Source organism: Rhynchophorus ferrugineus, unplaced genomic scaffold, assembly GCF_030347505.1.
Source record: "Rhynchophorus ferrugineus isolate W39M unplaced genomic scaffold, kcgeb_rfMv2 rfM1, whole genome shotgun sequence".
Taxonomy (NCBI): Eukaryota; Metazoa; Arthropoda; class Insecta; order Coleoptera; family Curculionidae; genus Rhynchophorus; species Rhynchophorus ferrugineus.
Genome location: NW_027472580.1, coordinates 30,253,802 through 30,273,285, shown reverse-complemented (window position 1 = coordinate 30,273,285; position 19,484 = coordinate 30,253,802). Strand labels below are relative to the sequence as shown.

The 19,484-nt window shown below is 32.5% G+C and overlaps 1 protein-coding gene across 5 annotated transcripts in view; it reads left to right on the top strand.

Annotated features, from left to right (window-relative positions):
- LOC143206658 (uncharacterized) overlaps positions 1-19,484 on the top strand; it is a 185,304-nt gene continuing 165,820 nt past the window's right edge. For 3 of the 5 annotated variants that reach the window (XR_013008491.1, XM_076419301.1, XM_076419300.1), the window contains exon 1: positions 1-302. The gene's annotated coding sequence lies outside the window, so the exon portion shown is untranslated. The remainder of the gene's footprint in view (positions 303-19,484) is intronic. The other 2 variants (XM_076419302.1, XM_076419303.1) reach the window with 2 other exon arrangements.

Here is a 19,484-nt window from a genome sequence, read left to right as displayed (position 1 = left end):
GCACTTCCATTTACCGCGTTTGACGACGAAGGCAACTGTGCGACTTTCTCCTGCAAGAAATTCTTGGCGGAACTTATTTCTCAACAATGTATTCCAGTTAGTCCGTCTGTAAGCTTTGCATGGGTATCAGGCGTTTACGTTCGCCGTTCACGTCTCTTCAAAAAGGCCAAATTGGACACTTCCGATCGACGGATTTGATTTCCTGCGCGACCGATACCATGGAAGTGATCGAATAGGAGCGGTTAGTTTAGATGCGGTCTGTGGGTTGTTGTGTTGTACCGGGACGTTTTGCGATTGTCATGGTAAGTGCGCTTTTTTTTTAAATAATTTAAAGAAAAGCCCGGATGATGTATTATCGAACAAACCTACCGAAAGGGATTTTTATTACGGTAGTATCGGTGCCTTTTAAATCAATTTTGATGACGTTACGTCTGAAATATGCAATTTTTGACATGTTTTTTAATCAGGTGCTTATTTATAAGGGTGTTATTACATTATTCCTTTTAAATACAATCCATTGTATCATTACATTTTTTTTAAATAACCGCAACATAAAAAAATAATGTCATCATTTTGGGCGTTGATTAAAACATTGTTTGTATTAATTTTTGTATGTTATTTTCCGTATTAATAAATTGGCGTTTGTAATTTAAAACGAATATGTCTTTACTTAAATTTTATTTAATAAAATATACATTTTCACTCTAAACAAGGAATCAACTAGGTATTAACTAAAAACTATAAAAATAAATTGATAAATCAGCTTTGTTGATGTCAAAAATTTTAATGCATCGATTGTTCCCAAGATTTAGTAAAACTATTTTCCGAATGTTGTTTTAGATTGAATTATTTATATCTGTGTTTTCCCTGGATTTTAAATCTGTTTTGTCCTAACGTTATGAAAGAAACATGATGCATCCATGATAGGTTATTGGGATGCCGAATCTATTCTGACAAGAATTCGTATATATATATATATATATATATATATATATATATATATATATATATATATTATTTTTTTAAATTTTATTTTTGTTAGTACTAAAGAAATTTTATATGTAATATCTCATGGGAAAGGTGTTATTTATTGAAATTATATATACAGGTGGGCAAAATAGATTTTTCCATTTTAACTGCATATTTGAAATGAAATGTTTGCCAACTTCAAACTGACTGGATAAATTATGATAAGCTTTAATTACAATACGAAATTACTGGATTGTTCGTGGATAAAACACGTGTATTGATTTAAAAGCACATGACCTATAACGTGTTAGAATGTATTATATGTAACGCAACTTGTGTTTTCAAGAGTGTTTTCGTATAACACATGTATCATTATATATTACGTATGATAATTAAATCCTTTAACGTATTTTATTTAAAAATAACTATTGTTTATTACAAGCAATTTAATTTTGTTTTAATCAGAGTATCGTTGTCTATAAATTTTTGCTATGTTTTGATTGCTGTAAATAATTAACTATCATTGAAAGCAAACGATCTGTCAATTATTTCTCCATATCTTCAAAGAATGAACGTGCAGTGTAGAAGGGTTATGTGTTATGGACTGAAAGGACATATAGCCTGTAATGATATCGTTTAAGAATACTTTTGTATTAATTACAAGATTTCTTCCATAACAAAGTTTTTCTTCTGTTATATCATAAGAATAAGTTAAAATAGGACTATTGCTGTCATAGTAACGATAAAATGTATTTTTATTTTTTTTTGGGTACTCTTTTTTTTGGTCGATGATATAGAGCCTGGCTGATAGGGAACAAATTAGAACGACTTCGATTTTGTTTTATAAAAAATGAAACGTGGTTTCGTATGCTTTCTGTGTAGTAAACCGTTCCAATGTTAACAAAAATGAATTAGAGATAACGTGAAAATATATGAAAATCTGGTGAAGAAATGGAATGTAAATGAGAATTATGAACAGAATGTAATGAAATATAATTAAGTAATAAATAAAGTGATTGAAAGAAAGAAAATATTTTTAGATATTTACAATAACCAAAATATCGATGAAATGATACTACTTATGATATTCAGGAGCTCTAGTGTTGGATTGAGAATTTGTGCTCCTGAAATGCAGTAAAAACGAATTATTCGAAGAACTATACGTGACATAACCAGAATACATTAGAACATTAGGAGACAAGTCGTGTATAGTCTATTCAATGTTTTTTTTTGTACATACTACATCAAGATGATTAATGTATATCTTGCCGCAATTTGTAAATTTCTTTTAGAATCAGACAATATTTTCCTTCTCATTTTATTCTAGTTAAAAAGAGACACAATGTTGTCTGATTAGTTCGTAACTGATTAGTTTCGTTAAATACGTAAACGAATGAGCTTGTCAAAATCATCCGTTTGTCAGGCGTATGCAAGATTTTTTTTTTTGTTCTGGTCGCCTAAAACCAGGTTGTGTAATGCATGACGCATACCTGGTCGCGGAGATTTGCTCTGGAGTGACAAGTTGGACCGGGTTATGCGAGTCTGCCTCTGGGCTTACCATTACACTAAACCGAAACCGCCTCACAGTTGACCCCTGCGGATCGCTACTGCTACTGCATTAAATTTGGGGATATGGTACCCGCTGATTGGGCACGAGGAAGCCACGAGAGAACGAGCGATTCTATTGATTCGCGAACTTGAGTTAACACACGACTGGATAATATAGTATGGGGGCAAAAGTTATGACTGCAGCGACGGATGAGGTCGTTTCAGCCTGGAAAAGGGAGAGGTTAACGGTGACGCGGAGCTAAGTTCCCAGAATGTCGACCAGCTTGCGAATAAGCGCGTTTTCAGTAGAACTTGAGCTGAGTTGTTGTTTGTGGAATGATTGAGATATGAAGTGCTTGATTTCTGGAGTGTCAGTTTCCCTACGAATTTGATTATTTCTTTATTTTCATGGAGTGTTTAATATTTTCCTGATGAGCTTATTTTGGAAAACTTGCACAGTGTCACCTGGTTGGGTGTAATAAACTTGAAGTAAACATTAGATTCGTAGGGGAGTACGGACCGAATTAACATCTTGTAAAATAAGCATTTGATGGAGATGGGAAGTCTGCTAGAACGGCAGATCAGAGGAGATAGCAGGTTTGCTATCCTCGAATCTTTTTGGATTGCTTTGTGGATTTGGAAATGCCAACTGAACCGTCGATCGAAATGGAGACCTAGGTACGTGACGTTATCGAGCCATGGAATTGTTGCGGTGTCGATCTTAAGTTGCGAGACGCGCAGTGCGTAACGCTTTTTATGGAAAATGATGACCTGAGTTTTCAGGGGGTTGATTTGCAACCTCCAGAATTTGAACCACTTGACCACATGATCGAGCTGCTTCTGTAAACGTTCATGAATTGTAACGAACCTGGCGGCCGTGAAGAAAGCTGTGTCGTCAGCGTAAAACGCGACGCCAATGTACTCTTTTCTCGGCAGATCTGAAATAAAGAGGTTAAATAAAGCTGGGACCAGTGGAAACCTTGAGGTACGCTAGCATCGATTTGTTTACGACTGGAAAGTGTTTTCCTAATCTTGACTTGGAAGGATCTGTTCGATAGGTAGGACTTGATGAGAGCTGTTAGGTCTTCTGGCAGGACTAACCGCACGCACTTGCGATCAAGGTCGTGCTAGACCTTGTTGAAGGCTTTGGTTAGGTTCAGAAGGACTGCTCCAAGCTTTTTTACGTTGGTCCAGAGCATGATGGAGCAAAATTCTTGAAAGCAATAGTAATAAGAGTTGATAACTCGAACCTATAAACTATTGTGGCTGTATAATTAACTGTAGTTTTGTTGCACTATAATGTTAAAATAAATTATCTTTGATCACATTTTTGTTCAATTATTTTATTTAGATTAAAATTTTGTTGTATGTCAAAGCCAAACTGAACTAAAACTCAGGGTTGATGTGGCAACATTGCGATATTTTCGCGTCACAAATTTAGATGACTGCGAAAAAAATAATGCAACGATATAAAGCTTGTACAATTAATGATTAGATGAATGTGGTATGGTCCGATGAATCAGCGTTTACATTGTTTCCTACAAACTGCCAGGTTTAAGTATGAAGAATCTCAAAAGAAGCCGTTCAGTTTTAGTTTGATGATCAGATTACCACAAAACATCTTTCGTGGTCAGCACAATTGCACAGATACTAACATAATTAAACTGTTATGGACAGTTTTAGAGCAGATAATGCGGAGTATATTTCTATCTCAACATCAATGAAGCAATTTGCGGCTATTTTGGTACAACAATGGGACAATATTCTATTGGAAACCATTCAGATATCCTAGGAATCTACCCCATGAAGAATTACAGCTATTTTAGATGCAAGTGCTGGCTCAACACTATTAATTAGCGTTGAGAGCTATCGACTTAAAACAGTCGATAGTCGCAAAACAGTCGATAGTCGAAAAACGAGTGACTGAAAATAGTAATTACTATTTTCAGTCAAATGCACGGTTCGACTGTTTTGTTCAATTCGTGTTGTCAGACGAAGATGACCGAACCCTTTATGGTATAAATTGTGAGGGAGGAAACGGAGATAATTGCTTGGAACAGTTAATTTTATATGTTCTATATATTTTTCAACGGTAATATAAGCGAGACGTAGATGTACGTATTCGTTCACGTACTAACTTTAAAGAAGAAAAGGAGAAAAGCACTTACCGAATACTATTAACATTCAATTAACAATTTCATGTTAAAGGAAGTAAAATTACTTTTATATTTGAATGTACTGTGGATCTGTAAAAAGGAATGGAATTTTTCTATGGAATGGAATAATACCCCACAAATGTTTTATCGTACTTTAATATGTTAATTTCTATTTTCAAATAATATCCAGACAATAATATCATATAATGTATATCAGAACTTAAACAAAACCTAAAAACTAAAGATGTCAATAACTATAAATACTAAATAAAAATTAAACGTATACCTAATCATAGAAAAAAAAACTAATTTATGACATAATTAAAAGTGATCGCACAATAACTACTAAAGCTTTTTTAAATGAGGTAAATGCTTTATTTATTGTTTAACCGAAATAGTTTTTAACAAAAATCGAGAGAGTAATCGAAATATTACTTATTCTTGCCATAAAAACAGTAAATAGTATATTAATATTTATTATTCACACTTTTAATGTGTTTACCCTATTACATCAACAATCTGGAATAATGTCGTTCCAAAATGCTGCTATATTAATATATAATATATTGTTATTTACAACCAAATTACCAAAAAATCATAAAACTATATATATTACAAATAAATCAATGTAAGCATAAATTGGGTACATTTTTGTCAAGGTCGCGGCTAGGATGACAGGGCCAGAACGTTAAAAATCAGTCGAATTAAAGTAGTAAAACCAAAAATAGTAACTAAAAGTACACGACTGCAACAGTCGATAGTAAATAGTAACAAAATCTGTCGAACCAAAAACAGCGACTGAAACAGTCGATAGTAAAATGTAGTGAATTACTAAACAGTCGATAGTCGATTTAAGTCGATAGTTCCCAACACTACTATTATTAAATACATATTTTGTATATGTCAGACGTTTATATTACTTTGTCCATTCTCTGTATATCATTGATTAGTTTTTAAAGTTTATATGTATAAATTCGTTTCTAAAATCCTGAAAAAATAGGGAAATTGTTTTTTCGTTAATCCGTTTTTGTCAGCGTGAATGCAAAGATTAATTAATTGTCGAGATTTGAAGGTAATTAATGTAATAAATGTTGCAAACTAAACAAATGTGCTAAACTTCAAGATCACTGAGCAGCCAGTGAAGTAAAACTGAACTAGCTGTTACAAGTTGTACCCTCGGTATGAGGTTCGATTAACAAGCCGCTCACCGAAGCGGAAGGATTAAAACGAGCCAACAAAAATACGCGCGCACACATACATAGACGACAATTCCACAAGAGAAGGCCTTCCGAATCGATTTTCATCCGATTTTATGCGCCCGGCTTGGTTTTATATTTTTGTCGTTGCAAGTGATTTCATTTATTTTTAAATCAGAGGCAAAATAAAAGGTATAGTTAAAAATACGTGACGTATGTTTTCACCGTTGGAGAGTTATAAGTGTTTACACGTGACTATGTCTCCTCGTCTTCGTTGTCGCTGATGTTAAGGCAACGTTTTTAGTAGTTTCTTGTTGAAATATTTGTTTCTGTAACAGGGTTTAATGTATTTCCGTTCATCTGCATAATAAATTAGTCGATTGTGATCCGAGCTGAAGTTTCTGTAAGAAGATTATTATATCGAATCGAAATATTAAGTTGTTCTTGTAATTTACCTCAGTTTTAAGCATGTTTTTATGACTTGAATATATGTTTTAATATTTGTCGGTTTATCATTTTAATTGCATTCATCTTTGATGATTATATTTATTTTTTAATTTGTAGATGCATTTTAGAGGTGTGAATTTTATTGTATAATGAACTATTCATATATTAACCCAGTTTTATAGATAATTATTTATCTTATATTTTCAAGTAACTGCTTTCGAGGTGAAAGATTGCTATTTTCAGTTAAGTTTAGTTAGACTTCACACACTTGGTCAAGTATATCCTCAACATCAGAATCCTTACCGGAAATCATCTACGGCTCTTTCAACTTCTTCATTGCATGTGATGCGCTTACCATAAATACATTTGTTTAAGCTCGGGAATAGATAGAAATCTGTATAGATAGAATAGTGCTAAATCAGGAGAGTCGGGGAGGATCGATCGTATCTTAAATCAGGCGGTTTTCGCATCGCTAACGCATCCTTGCATCACGTTGTCTTTGTGAAAGATTATTTTATTATCCAAGCCAGGCCTTAGCTGATTAAAAACGTTGGGACAATATCCATCCATAGTTGATCTGAAAAACGCATTTTAAGTTTGAAATTGCTTCTCTTTTTATTTTGCATCATGTGATCGTTGGGGTGGTGATCCAAAGGGTTGCAACCTAGCATCGTATCCAGCGTATACTCTTATTCACTGCTGCAATATAATTAGCGTTTATATTTTCCAAAATCATCTGGATCTTCAATATGGGCGGGCCGATGTTCGCAAGTAATAAAACTTTATTATCACAATTTATATACATTGATAAAGTTTGGTGAGTATTTTGTATACTTATGTATACGATGAACATCATTCATGAATTGACACGCTTTTGTGGTTTGATGGCCACACATTTTTTTGGGATTTTTGGAAGCCGCAGGTCAATACGACTTGATTTACATCCAATAATATTAAGCTAAAATTGGAAAATTAAAATTTTCTCATTCATTCTATTGAGTAAAAACCTCTTGGATTGGGTTCTTCTTTTCCCACGCTTTAAGTACAGTCTTTTAGATGGGATGAATGTTGGAATAATAAAAGTAAAGTGTCCGTAGAGTAATGCAAGAGAGGGTGTGTCATAGTTGGAAAATTATATATTATATTTTTGCATGTATTCTGACCCCCTTTTTCATTTTAAAAAGGTATTCATTGTGATAAATCGATATAATATGTATTAATAAAAATATTTGACATCATTTTCCATAAGTCCTTCTGGTCTTTCTGATATCAACCTATTTTCGCATTTCTTCAACATTTCGAAACTGTGCACCAGTCATAGATGGTCGTTAACTGCATTGATCAGGATAATAGAAGGCAATCTGGTAATCAGAAGGCGCTAAGCGTGGTGAGTACGTGGGGTAAGTAAAGCCCATTCATTAAAACTGTGAACTCACGTCATCCAAAATGTATGACAATTTGACAACAAATTATGAAACAAAAATAATGTTATCAAATATAATCTATTTTAACATTAATTATACAGTCACAATAGTTTGTAGGTTAAGGCTGTGTTTTATTATATTTACATCCAAGATATAGAGCTAACATAAAAGCTAACATCAAAGTGATTTTTACTCGTCATCCGCTTCGTATGTTGATGGTTTCATTTCGGTGAATCCATTATTATATTGTTTTTAATTTTTTTGAGATGTTTTAGTCGCAGTGTACTAGTTCTAGTGTAGTGTTGGTACTAATACTCAATACAGCTGAACCATGCTAAAATTATCTCCAACAAAAATCGTAACAACTTAGTATTTAACAGTATCGATTTTGACCTCTTTAACGCATATTACTGGCTCCACTAACTTGTTATTGTTCTAAGCAACGTATTAGAGATGCAATCTGTTTCAATTAAAGTCTTCCAATTCTAATGGCTACGACATTTTCAATCAGAATAATAATAAGGAGTGATTTGAAATGTATCAAAATAAGCAAAGCGCCAAAAAAAAAACGTTTGCCGGTTTATAATCTGTAATTATTTTCTCTAATATTTTGAAAAATTTGACAACGGGACGACTTTTGTAGGTTCACTGCATTACATTTAGTTTTATATGAAAATATTGTCTAATCTTAAAACGAATTTACAAATTATAGTATGGGAGCTAGCAATGTAGAGAAGACAAGTATTTTAGGTAAGCTAATCTTTTGACATTTGATATCTTTCACTCTTTCGGCCCACCTGGCTGACGGCAGGGGTTGCGTTACCTTACAGTACCAGCGTTACCTGTACAGGTAAAAATACTAAATTTTTAAATTAATTAAGAATGGATATTTTTTAAATAACTTTTGATAGGCTTAACAAAAATATTTAATTAATTGTCAAACATTTTTATAATTGTCTATAATGTGCTAGACGCTACTTTTTATTTATAAAAAAGTTTATTTCAGTATGGCTCTAATTTTTATATGATATTATTTATCTAATTATTATTTATTTAAAGTATCAAAATATGTAAAATTAGTTTGCCAGACAATAATTCTATTATTAAATAATAAGGTACAGTTATTAAGTCCGGGGAAATAAAATAGGTATGTTGAAAGAGTGCCGTCAGTAAGGGTATAGGATGCCGAGAAATATATCGATCTATTGGAAAAGAAATTATTGATAATTACTTGTTGCAATATATATTGATATTTTTAATAAAACCTTTAGAACTAAGCACTAAAATTACACAAATACAAATTTATTAAAAATAATTATATGTTTTTTTTATAATGTTTAAGAAATATATTTAATTTTTTTGAAAATATATCGAAACATATCGGTTAACGAAAGATCGATATAGCGATATATATCGGTCAAAAAAATATCGGCTAAATATATCGATATTTTTTGAAAAATATATCGATGTATCGATATTTTTTCGACATCCCTAGCTGTCAGTTGCGAGTTACAGTGAAATTGCGGTGGACAGCGACCTCTGCTGTAGGGATGCAGTAAAAATATCGATATATCGATGTATCGATATTTTTTAGATGATATTTTTCGATTTAGAAAAAATATATATATTTTTGTAAAATATCGATATTTTTTATTCTTATTAAAAAATACCGATACCTTTTTCCTCCTATATTGATATTAAAAAAAAATCCTTCAATACAATCTTTAGGGTAAGTGTACGGCTCGGTGAATGGTGGTAGGTCGAAATCAATCAGTTATGGTTTCATTATGTGACCGTTATTTATTGGCAAATAAATTTACCTGAAGACGAGGCTAGAGCAGTCGCTGGTGATATGTCTGAAATGAACGATGGTCGGTGACTGAATGATCAAAAGTACCCTTCTATAATATCCTAGATAAACGTCTCGAGGTTGTCAGGTATTTGTTATCGTTTACTAGTCGTCCCTACGTGTTTAACTAATCTGTGATAATATTTTTTGGGTATTTTGTAGAACATGAACAATCCGAACACAAATATCGATATTTTCGAGACATCGTGCGCATAGGTGTTTTAGAGCTTCATAACTAATTATCTCTCTCGCTTTTAGCCTGCATACAAATCGATAATGTTGTACATAAACCATTTTGATAAAGTCGTCTTTGAACTGCTCAGCATTTGCAGCATGTCGCGCAAACATTATAACTGGACTAATCCGACCATTGTCGAATAACTAATGTATACAATAGAACCGAAACATTTTAATATTAATGAAGGTCAGTCGAGAGGAAAGAATTTTCGTTTGGTGTAATTAATTAGACGCTAGCACCCAGCTGAAATATTTTACTTACATTCTCCAGTTAAATTGTTATTAATTGTATTTCCGTTTTTAGATCTACGTCCGATACTAAGAAGAAAGTTATGTATTTTTTTTAGGAAAATGTTGCTACATTTCATTATTAATCATCGATAAAGCTTATTATTATATTAGTGATATTTTCTATTTCTAAATTCACAAATCATGCGTATTTGTCGAAACATTTAAATGACTTGGTTCACTAGGTTATATAAGTTATAATATGTAAAAGGGTTTAGAAAATAAAAACTATTAATTTACTTTAAAAAACTTTACGGAAAGAAGAGGCGACTTGTTGAACGGCGAGACAAAGTGACACTCAGAGTAAAAACAGACAAACCCGTCTCATTCGTTCACACCATTCAGGTAGTTTTAAAGGAGATAGTCAGGGTTGTATTATATAACATATATCGACGTAAATGTTTTTAAAAGTTTCTGGTCAATCTTTCAAGATAATAAAAATATGATATTTTGAAAGTATTAACTTGTGTAACTCGTATGAGTATGTGACTATAAGTAAAGAGAATCTAGCAAAGTAGCAAAGACGGAAAGGAGAAAATGTTCAGAGAGCTACCTGGGAGGACCTGGGATGGATGTTTCAGGAAGATACCGCAGAAGAAACTTCGATCGACGCAAGAAAACTGAACAGAGAAAAAATATAAAAGCTACTAGTAAGACTGGCTAACGTTTATGATACAGATTCATAATATGTAGTGACATTTGCCAGAAAACCACTTGATCTTTTTAGGTTGAGATGGGAATTCATCATGAACTACTGGCAATATAATATTTTGTTATGTTTGACTTTTTGATGTTATAATAATTGTAACATTGTTTCCAAATATTTTATACTGCTTCATCTAGGTAAACTTATCGTTCGATTTGCTGATTTAGACTTAGGATTTGTTTAAAATTTAGACTTGATTATGTAATATTGTGTTCCGGATTGGAGAAATATTTATTAATTAAAACTAGTTGATCTTTCTCAATCGTTACTGATTACATCTATAGCGCGGGAACCTCTACTAATCATGTAATCCTATTTGAGAAAGCACTTGCATTGTTTTTGTAGGGATTATTTGGGTGTTTATAAATATCAAAACCCTCTCAGCGTTGTGACCCATCGTGGGTATTCATCCAGTATTGAGTCGTAAGTAACTATCATGGTAACTAGACGGTATGTCTACATTTCACACGTAACAGGTCAATTGAAAAGTCTCCGGCCTACCACAGTAAAACATATTTTTTTGGCAAAATTAGTTTTTTTACTCAACATAACTCCCTTCAAGAGTGATACACTAATTATAGCAACCCTCCAACTTTTCGTTATCATTTTTGTAGTACGATTTGTCTTTTGCTTCAATAGAGGCCTCAGTTTCGGCGATCACCTCTTCATTCGACGAAAATTTCTTCCAGCGAGCATTCTTTTAAGATCTGAGAATTGTAAATGGTCGCTGGGGGCCAGATCTGGAGATTACAGTGGATGAGGAAGCAATTCGAAGCCCAATTCATGGATTTTTGGCACGGTGCATTGTCTTGGTGAAACAGTACTTTCTTTTTTTTCAAATGCGGCCGTTTTTCGGCGATTTCGCCCTTCAAACGGTCCAATAACGCTATGTCATCGTCGCTGTTGATGGTCCTTCTTTTCTCAAGGTAGCCGATAAAAATTATTACATTCGCATCCCAAAATACAGACGCCATAATCTTGCCAGCCGACTGTTGCGTTTTCTCACGCTTTGGAGCGAGTTCATCGTGTGCAGTCCACTCGGATGACTATCGATTGGACTTCGGAGTGAAAGGATGGAGCCATGATCAACCATCATCTTCAACCACTGCTCCGAATTATCAACTCGTTGTTTTTGGTCAAAAGTGAGCTCGCGCTGCACGCACTTTGCACAGATCTTTCTCATACCCAAATATTCGAGAATGATATGATGTACACGTTTAGTTGATATCTTTAGAGTATTTGCTATTTCATTCAAATTCAATTTACGGCCATTCAAAATCATTTTGTGGATTTTTTAAATATTTTTATCGGTAACAACCTCTTTTGGGCGTCCACTGAGTTTCACCGTTTTCAGTGCTCATTTCACTATGTCTAAACTTAGCATACCAATCCTTGATGGTTGATTTTCCTGAGACAGTGTCCGGAAAGTTTTTGCTTCAACTGTATTTTTTTGCTTCAAAAAGCAATATCAAAAAGCAGCTTTATCAACACGCGAAATTCCTTTTTATCCATTTTTTTCACAATAACAAAAGTTGCTTCATTCAAAATGCTATAATTCACAAACTAATGATCAACGACAACTGTCAAATTGATACACGAATTTTTTGAGTGTTTGGGCTAACTAAAAAAAAGCATATGGATATAATTCTAGTAGCGCCATCTATGTGTCAGGCCGGGGACTTTTTAATTGACCTGTTAGATAGTTTTCTTTTAACCGTGTACCTATCATCTTCTTAGTTTGTTCTATGTACACTTGATTCCTCTAGCTGCATGCCTTTTCGTTTTGGGGTTAGAAAGTGCCTGAAACATTTTTTGTGCAGTTAGAATATAACTGTGATGTTACGTTTTCTTTAATCCTGCTAAAATGCTGCTTTAATCCTGACTGCTAGGAAAACTAAATTTTACACGCTCCTCTTCGAGTGTGTGGCACTAACTCCCCCAAGAGCCGTCTATGGATTGATGATAAGATTATAATGTGCTAGGAAAACTCTTTCGGTTTTATTTTAATTCTTTTTTATACTACCACTGGATCTTATTGCTCATTCAGAGGACCTTTTTATTTATATTCCTCAAGCCGAATCCGTTTTGAGATAGGACACGTCCGATGCGATTAAGGTCATTCTGTAAGGAATCTGCTTCGGATTTAGAGAGGTTTTGATGAAGGTTCTATGAATTACGGAATTCAGGACGAATTATTTTTGGGTTAGGTAATGGTGTGACGTAACCTGAATGCATCTGTCTGTATATGTAAGAAATGTCGGCCAGTTTTAGCCAGTAATCAAAATGTCAATATTACATTTTTATTATTCTTACCAGCCAAGAAAACCAAATATGGGAAATCCTGCAATGGCGAGGAAACAGCAGCGATATAAATATTTATTAACGGAGTATTCTTTATGAAACATTCACCTTACTTACCAGACCATGTAATTTTTGGCTTTGAACTATTTTTCTATCTTTATTTCTCTTTTAGAAAAAGACCAGAACAACTCGGAGCAGCCTTAGTTAAACTCGGACCAACTAATAAAACAACTTTTAGGAAAAATTTAACTCTACGTACCAAGATACTCGCATTCATGATTAATCATTCATTTTTTCTATATTTTTGAATCTGTATCGTTGGACCAGCAGCATTATTTTGAGCTCTGCAAACCAGTGAGATAATAAATAAAGATCTCATTTTTTATTGTTGTTTTAAAACTTTATTCGTGTTTATATGTTCCCAAAACATTTCACTTTTAATGATAAATATATAGATTTTGTTAAATTGATCATTACAATGTCAAATAATAAAAAACTAACTATCCAAGCATCATTAGCTTTAATTAAATTTGCTTAAATTATACATCAAACAGTAATATCCTTTATGCGGATGTAAAGATCGATATGATCGATATCAAACGAGTTCCATTAATATTCAGTCATTTAAAATTGATAGGGTAATTTGTATACCCTTGACATATATGTTTTAAAGAGCTTTTTTACTTTTGTCTCGAACTGAATATTTCGTTATTCCATTTATTGATGTTTTGGTATGATTTCATTTATTTCGGCTCCTTTAGTTCTGTTTTTGTTTAATAATAAAATATTAGGCGTTGTATCATTAGAACCTTTGTTTCGTAACTATTTAAAATGTCTTGGTTAAATAAGTTATCTATATCCCATAAAAGGTATTTAGCTTGTATAATAACAGTTGTTCTTTAAATAATTTATTCAGATGCGCTAATTACAAATAGTAGATGATGGTTTCACTGGGTTTGAGCACAAATTTTCTTTATCTTTGGACTTCTTTGGAAAAATCAAAGTTCTTCCGAAACATTAATGAATGAAATATATTCGTCAAATTATTAACATCTATATGAGTTATCAACACTACTTCATAACGTTTAGTAGAACTTTTCTTCGTATTAAATAGGAAAAGTAAAATTTTTCGTAATTTTCATTTTGTTGGTTAGTATTGCAACCAATTGGAAAATGATATATATAATTAAGACAACATCTATGATGGACAAAATCATTTAAATTTAATTCATAGTCCCTTTAAGTCTACTCTCAATATTTGATAAGTGAAATGAAGATATTTGTTGGGTTTAACGGGTATTTATCTTCATTTCCAGTGGTTTGGAATGTACATATAATTCGACAAAAATTAAATGAATACGTTCTGGTATTTCATTTTATTGATTTTTATTAGCTTTTATCTTCTTTTTCAGTTGTCTTTCTTCTACCCTCTCTACATTCGACAACAAAACAATACAATATAGCATAGAATATTTGACCATTATCATCTAAGAGAATGACCTGTCGTGTAACGTAGTACTCGCTATTGTTGAGCTTTTTTTTATAACAATACATCTCGCAGTTGGCACAGTTGACGTCGGTAGACATCTACAGTTATATTTTCCTTCGATTGTTGCAGCTCGTACTTTTTGCACCTAGGATTATAAAAATTATTTTTTTTTCTTGACAATCAATGAAAAGCTGATATTGAAAAGGTTTGAAATAGCATTTTCAGTCAATTTGTGTAGCGCTCATTTTCCTTCCTTGAATCTATCCCATCACATGTAAATATGAACTTCATCTGCTGGACTGACTGAAGTTTCTTTGAAAGTATTAGGTTTTCTCACAAAAAATGTCACAATTCTTTTTTAGTCCTCCAGATCCTTTTTTGTCATCAAAATCACCACTTTTAAATCATTGCAATAAAAAAAATTACAACAAAGTGTTAAAATACATCAAAATCTATCATCGGTAATCAGTCATAATTCTTAAGAATTTTTACTATAATAAGTCTTCATCAAACTAATCCATTACTTGAGTAAAAGTAGCCCAACTGCAATGCTGGATCAAGTTTTAATAAATGTTCTCTACAAGCAGGTACTTTTTTAAATACATTATTTTTAATTAAATATTTAATTTTTTTAATTAGCATGAAATCATTACCTTTTTAACTCTAATTGATTATAGGAGAAGAGGTGACTGAAAATCCCCCCAGATACCCTCGGCTTTCAAGTCCATTATATTTCAAAATTCCATTAACTCGCCTTACCTTCGGTTTATTCCGTGGATGTCTGATATCCAGAGCTAAAATTGCTTTTGTCCACACACCATGCCATTTCTCCTCGTCATGTCAACGTCCTCATTTTCAGTCTTTCCATTTTCTTTATAACATTGGCGTGTCCCGTTCTATTCCATTTGTTATATTTCATATTCAATTTTATGAAAACTATTATGCGGTCTAAATCTATTGTAATTATTGTTTAATGCATATTTATTAAGTTTATAGTTGTTACTTAACTTGACCTTTGGTGATTATTAGTGAAAGATAAGTTTCTAGGTAATTTTGTTATTATTGAGTTTCTTACAAATAGTTTTTTTTTGGTTTAGTTATTAGTCGGTAGTATTTATTACTACTTGTGACCATGTTTTTATAGATCATCGTTTGTAGTATCAGGAAATTGGCTAATAGGTTTTAAAATTTTATCGTTAATGAAACTTCGGTAACTTTATGGTACATATTTAAGTTGTATATTTATATTTTATATAATACAGGAATTTGTTACGAATAGAACAAAATAGAATAGAATGTTTTCGTTTAACTAGAGTTTAATAGGATTATTCGCGATTTCTTGTCTTGACCGCTGATATATTCAGTTTTCATGGATGTGCAGTTTCTCCAGTTATCTTCTGGAGAGACTTCTTCTTCTTTTTAATTATATGCGTATTAAAAAGCAGCATATATTTTCAAAGACAGTACCAAATAAATAGGTAGTTGAGGTTCTAGGACATAATAAGTAATGAGGGAGTTAAAATATAAAAAAATAAAATAAAATTATTAGATCTCAATAAGTATATTAGAGTGTAATGATGTTAGTATAACGTGATCATACACAGAAATCTGTATTGAATTGACTTGTATGAGAATTATATTAAAATGGAAACAACCGCAAGACCAGATCTGACCGCACTGTAAGACACAGTGTAATTATGGATTATGCGAAAACATTGACTATCTCTGGTCGTGTATAAGCATAAAGCATTTTTAGTACTGGACATACAATAGCGATGAAATAATGGACTTAGTTAAATTATGGCGGATAAACCACTTGAAATCTGTAACAATTTTACCAGCAAAAAACTAAATAACTCTACGCACTAGTGTTCAAGGCAAATATACACGGTTTTGGACCAAAGCAACCAAAAGTTATTATAAGTTAAATTGGGAAACTTAATCCAAATAATAAATTTATTGATTTATCATTTTTGACCGTTAATGGCCATTTATTGAATTCAAAAGTATAAATCAGAAATGAACAAAGTATTTTATACTGTTTGGGATGTGTTTCACACATTTGGGTCCAACAGTAATCGCCTTCGATTTCGATCATGTCTTCGTCCCAAAATCCTTTGTATCGTTTTTCGGTTTTCACTATATCTTGCCGTAGCCATTCTACTTGCTTGTCGCTCATGTCGTTCAAGTTTTGTGGGAAAAAATAAAAATGTGAATGCAAAAAAATTATTATAAGAGACATTCGAGTGGTAATTTTACAACAAATTGTACAATCAATCCGATGATTTGAAGTTACCCAGAGTTTTAGCAACACCTTGATTAAAGTTGTTGACCCGCAGGTTAAAGGCTTTGATCTTAATAAGTCCAAGTTTAATGTGAAGATGTGAACAAGTGGCACAGAGTACACGTTTTGTTGTTCTGGCTCATAATGGGTACAACTCAGCTAGGCTTTACATAATGATGATCAACTGCACGGCTATCCTAAAGACGCAAAATTTCATGAATCCAGATTGCATTCCAACCAATAGACCAATAATACGTAAATCAATTGATATTTCAATATTTGTTGCAATGTTGTCCCTACACCTTCACACGTTCTGAAGCACAATTACAGTACAAAAACACCTTCCAAATGATATTTAATGCAACGTCGTACGATAATATAAGAGCACAGTTCTGCCACCATGCGCGAAAACTCGAAAACTATCATATTAACACACGCATAAAATAACGTTAAGAATCGTTCTCATATGCTTGCTCATCTGTACTAATTAATTGATATCATGAAACATTACGTAATAACTTTGTAAATAATATAATAGAAAAAAAAGAATAATATAGAATTATTAGTTGAATATATTTTAAAATATTTACAGAATTTAATGGCCTATTTAGTCATATCATATATGCGGGATCTCCAACGATGAAATACTATGTTTCGAAGTGATTTACGGATTCAGCCGTAATTATTTTAGTTGTTTAAATACAGATCTGCCGTTTTAATTCTGATTTAATCTCTGTTCGAATGGTCGAATTCCCATTGTTCTAACACAATAGTTCGTTGCAAGAGTTTTGTAATTGTTAATGTCGTCTGCGTGGTTAGCTTTAGTGTTCTTAATTGAACGTCTGTGTAATTATAATAGAAAAAGTATTAGATCGAATGCCCTTATGATTTTACTGCAGATATATGCGTTCTGAAAGCTCTGTATCTGTGAGTAGTTATGAGTAAAGTATTTATAATCTTATATATAAAAATGAATCGCAAAATGTGTTGGTAAGCGCATAACTCAACAACGCCTGGACCAATTTGGCCAAATCTTTTTTTAAAATGTTCGTTGAAGTTCAAGGATGGTTTTTACGGCGAGAAAAATTAGAATTATTGCTGGAAAAACCCTAAAAATAGCCCTTTTATATATAAAAATGAATCGCAAAATGTGTTGGTAAGCGCATAACTCAACAACGCCTGGACCAATTTGGCCAAATCTTTTTTTAAAATGTTCGTTGAAGTTCAAGGATGGTTTTTACGGCGAGAAAAATTAGAATTATTGCTGGAAAAACCGTAAAAATAGCCCTTTTATTTTTTCCATACAAATGATTTGTAACTAAAACGTAGTCAATTTATATATATATTATTAACACATTTTTTTGGCAAAATTATTTTTTTTATTCAACATAATTCCCTTCAAGGGTGATACACTGATTATAGCGACCCTCCAACTTTTCAATACCATTTTTGTAGTACGATTTGTCTTATCTTACTAACTATTTGAGAAACTAATATTTAAAAGTGTTAAACATTTTGTAATAATACCAGATTTCCAGTTTGGTTTTCGAAATCACCATTCAACAATCGATCAAGTGCACAGAGTAACTGCGGCTATTGAAAAAGCGTTTGAGGAAAAGAAATACTGCCCTGCAATATTCCTGGATATCTCACAAGTTTTTGATCGGGTTTGGTATTTGGGATTAATCTGTAAGATGAGCAAATTGTTACCGTGTAACTATTGTCAATTGCTGGAGTCATATCTTTTCGGACGAAAATTTAGAGTATCGCTCGAAATGGCGTTCTCGACATTTAAAACTATTTCACCTGGAGTTCCACAAGGTAACGTCAGGACCTCACCTATATATGCTGAGCTTCGGCTGAATTAATTAATGTAATTAATGTGGAAATTTAAATTTTGAGCATTCCTTAATTGGCGGCTGTAGATACTGAATAACTCAATAACAATAAATCACTGTCAAAATCGTCGAATTTAACAGTTGTTTACATTGCAGTTACTTTACAATTTTTACATTTTCACTGACTCATTGTTTTGCTCTTAAGTTTTATTTTGATAGTTTCCCTAAAAAAGAAAAAGATTCAGATACCATTAGCGAAACTATTCTGGATAAACTTAAATGCTCTGTCAGTCTAGTTCCAGTCAATTAACTTCTACTACAACGCCCGTACTACTATTTCCGGCGTACTCATTATACGTCGCAATTTACGATTCTCGTAGATTTCAAATAATTGATTTGACAGTAACAGATTCTCTTTTGAATAAATTCCATTAGTACAAAACTAGATATGCTTTAGACAACTTTGATCCCATCGATCGATTTAAATAAATTGAAGCGAAAACAGCCTTAGGATTATTTTGAAATAATAATACCTATTGCGAGATGCTAATATGTTTTTACTTTATTAATTAACATGTTTGTTTTTACAATAACGAGAAAACTATAGGAAGACTAGCAGAATCTATCGGTCCTTACTTAGGCTTTGCAATAATAACGTTCAACTATTCATCAACTCTGGTATTTTTTCTGTTAACTTCAGTGCAGTATACTCGTAAGATCAAATAGACCTGAAAATGAATTCGTATATTATT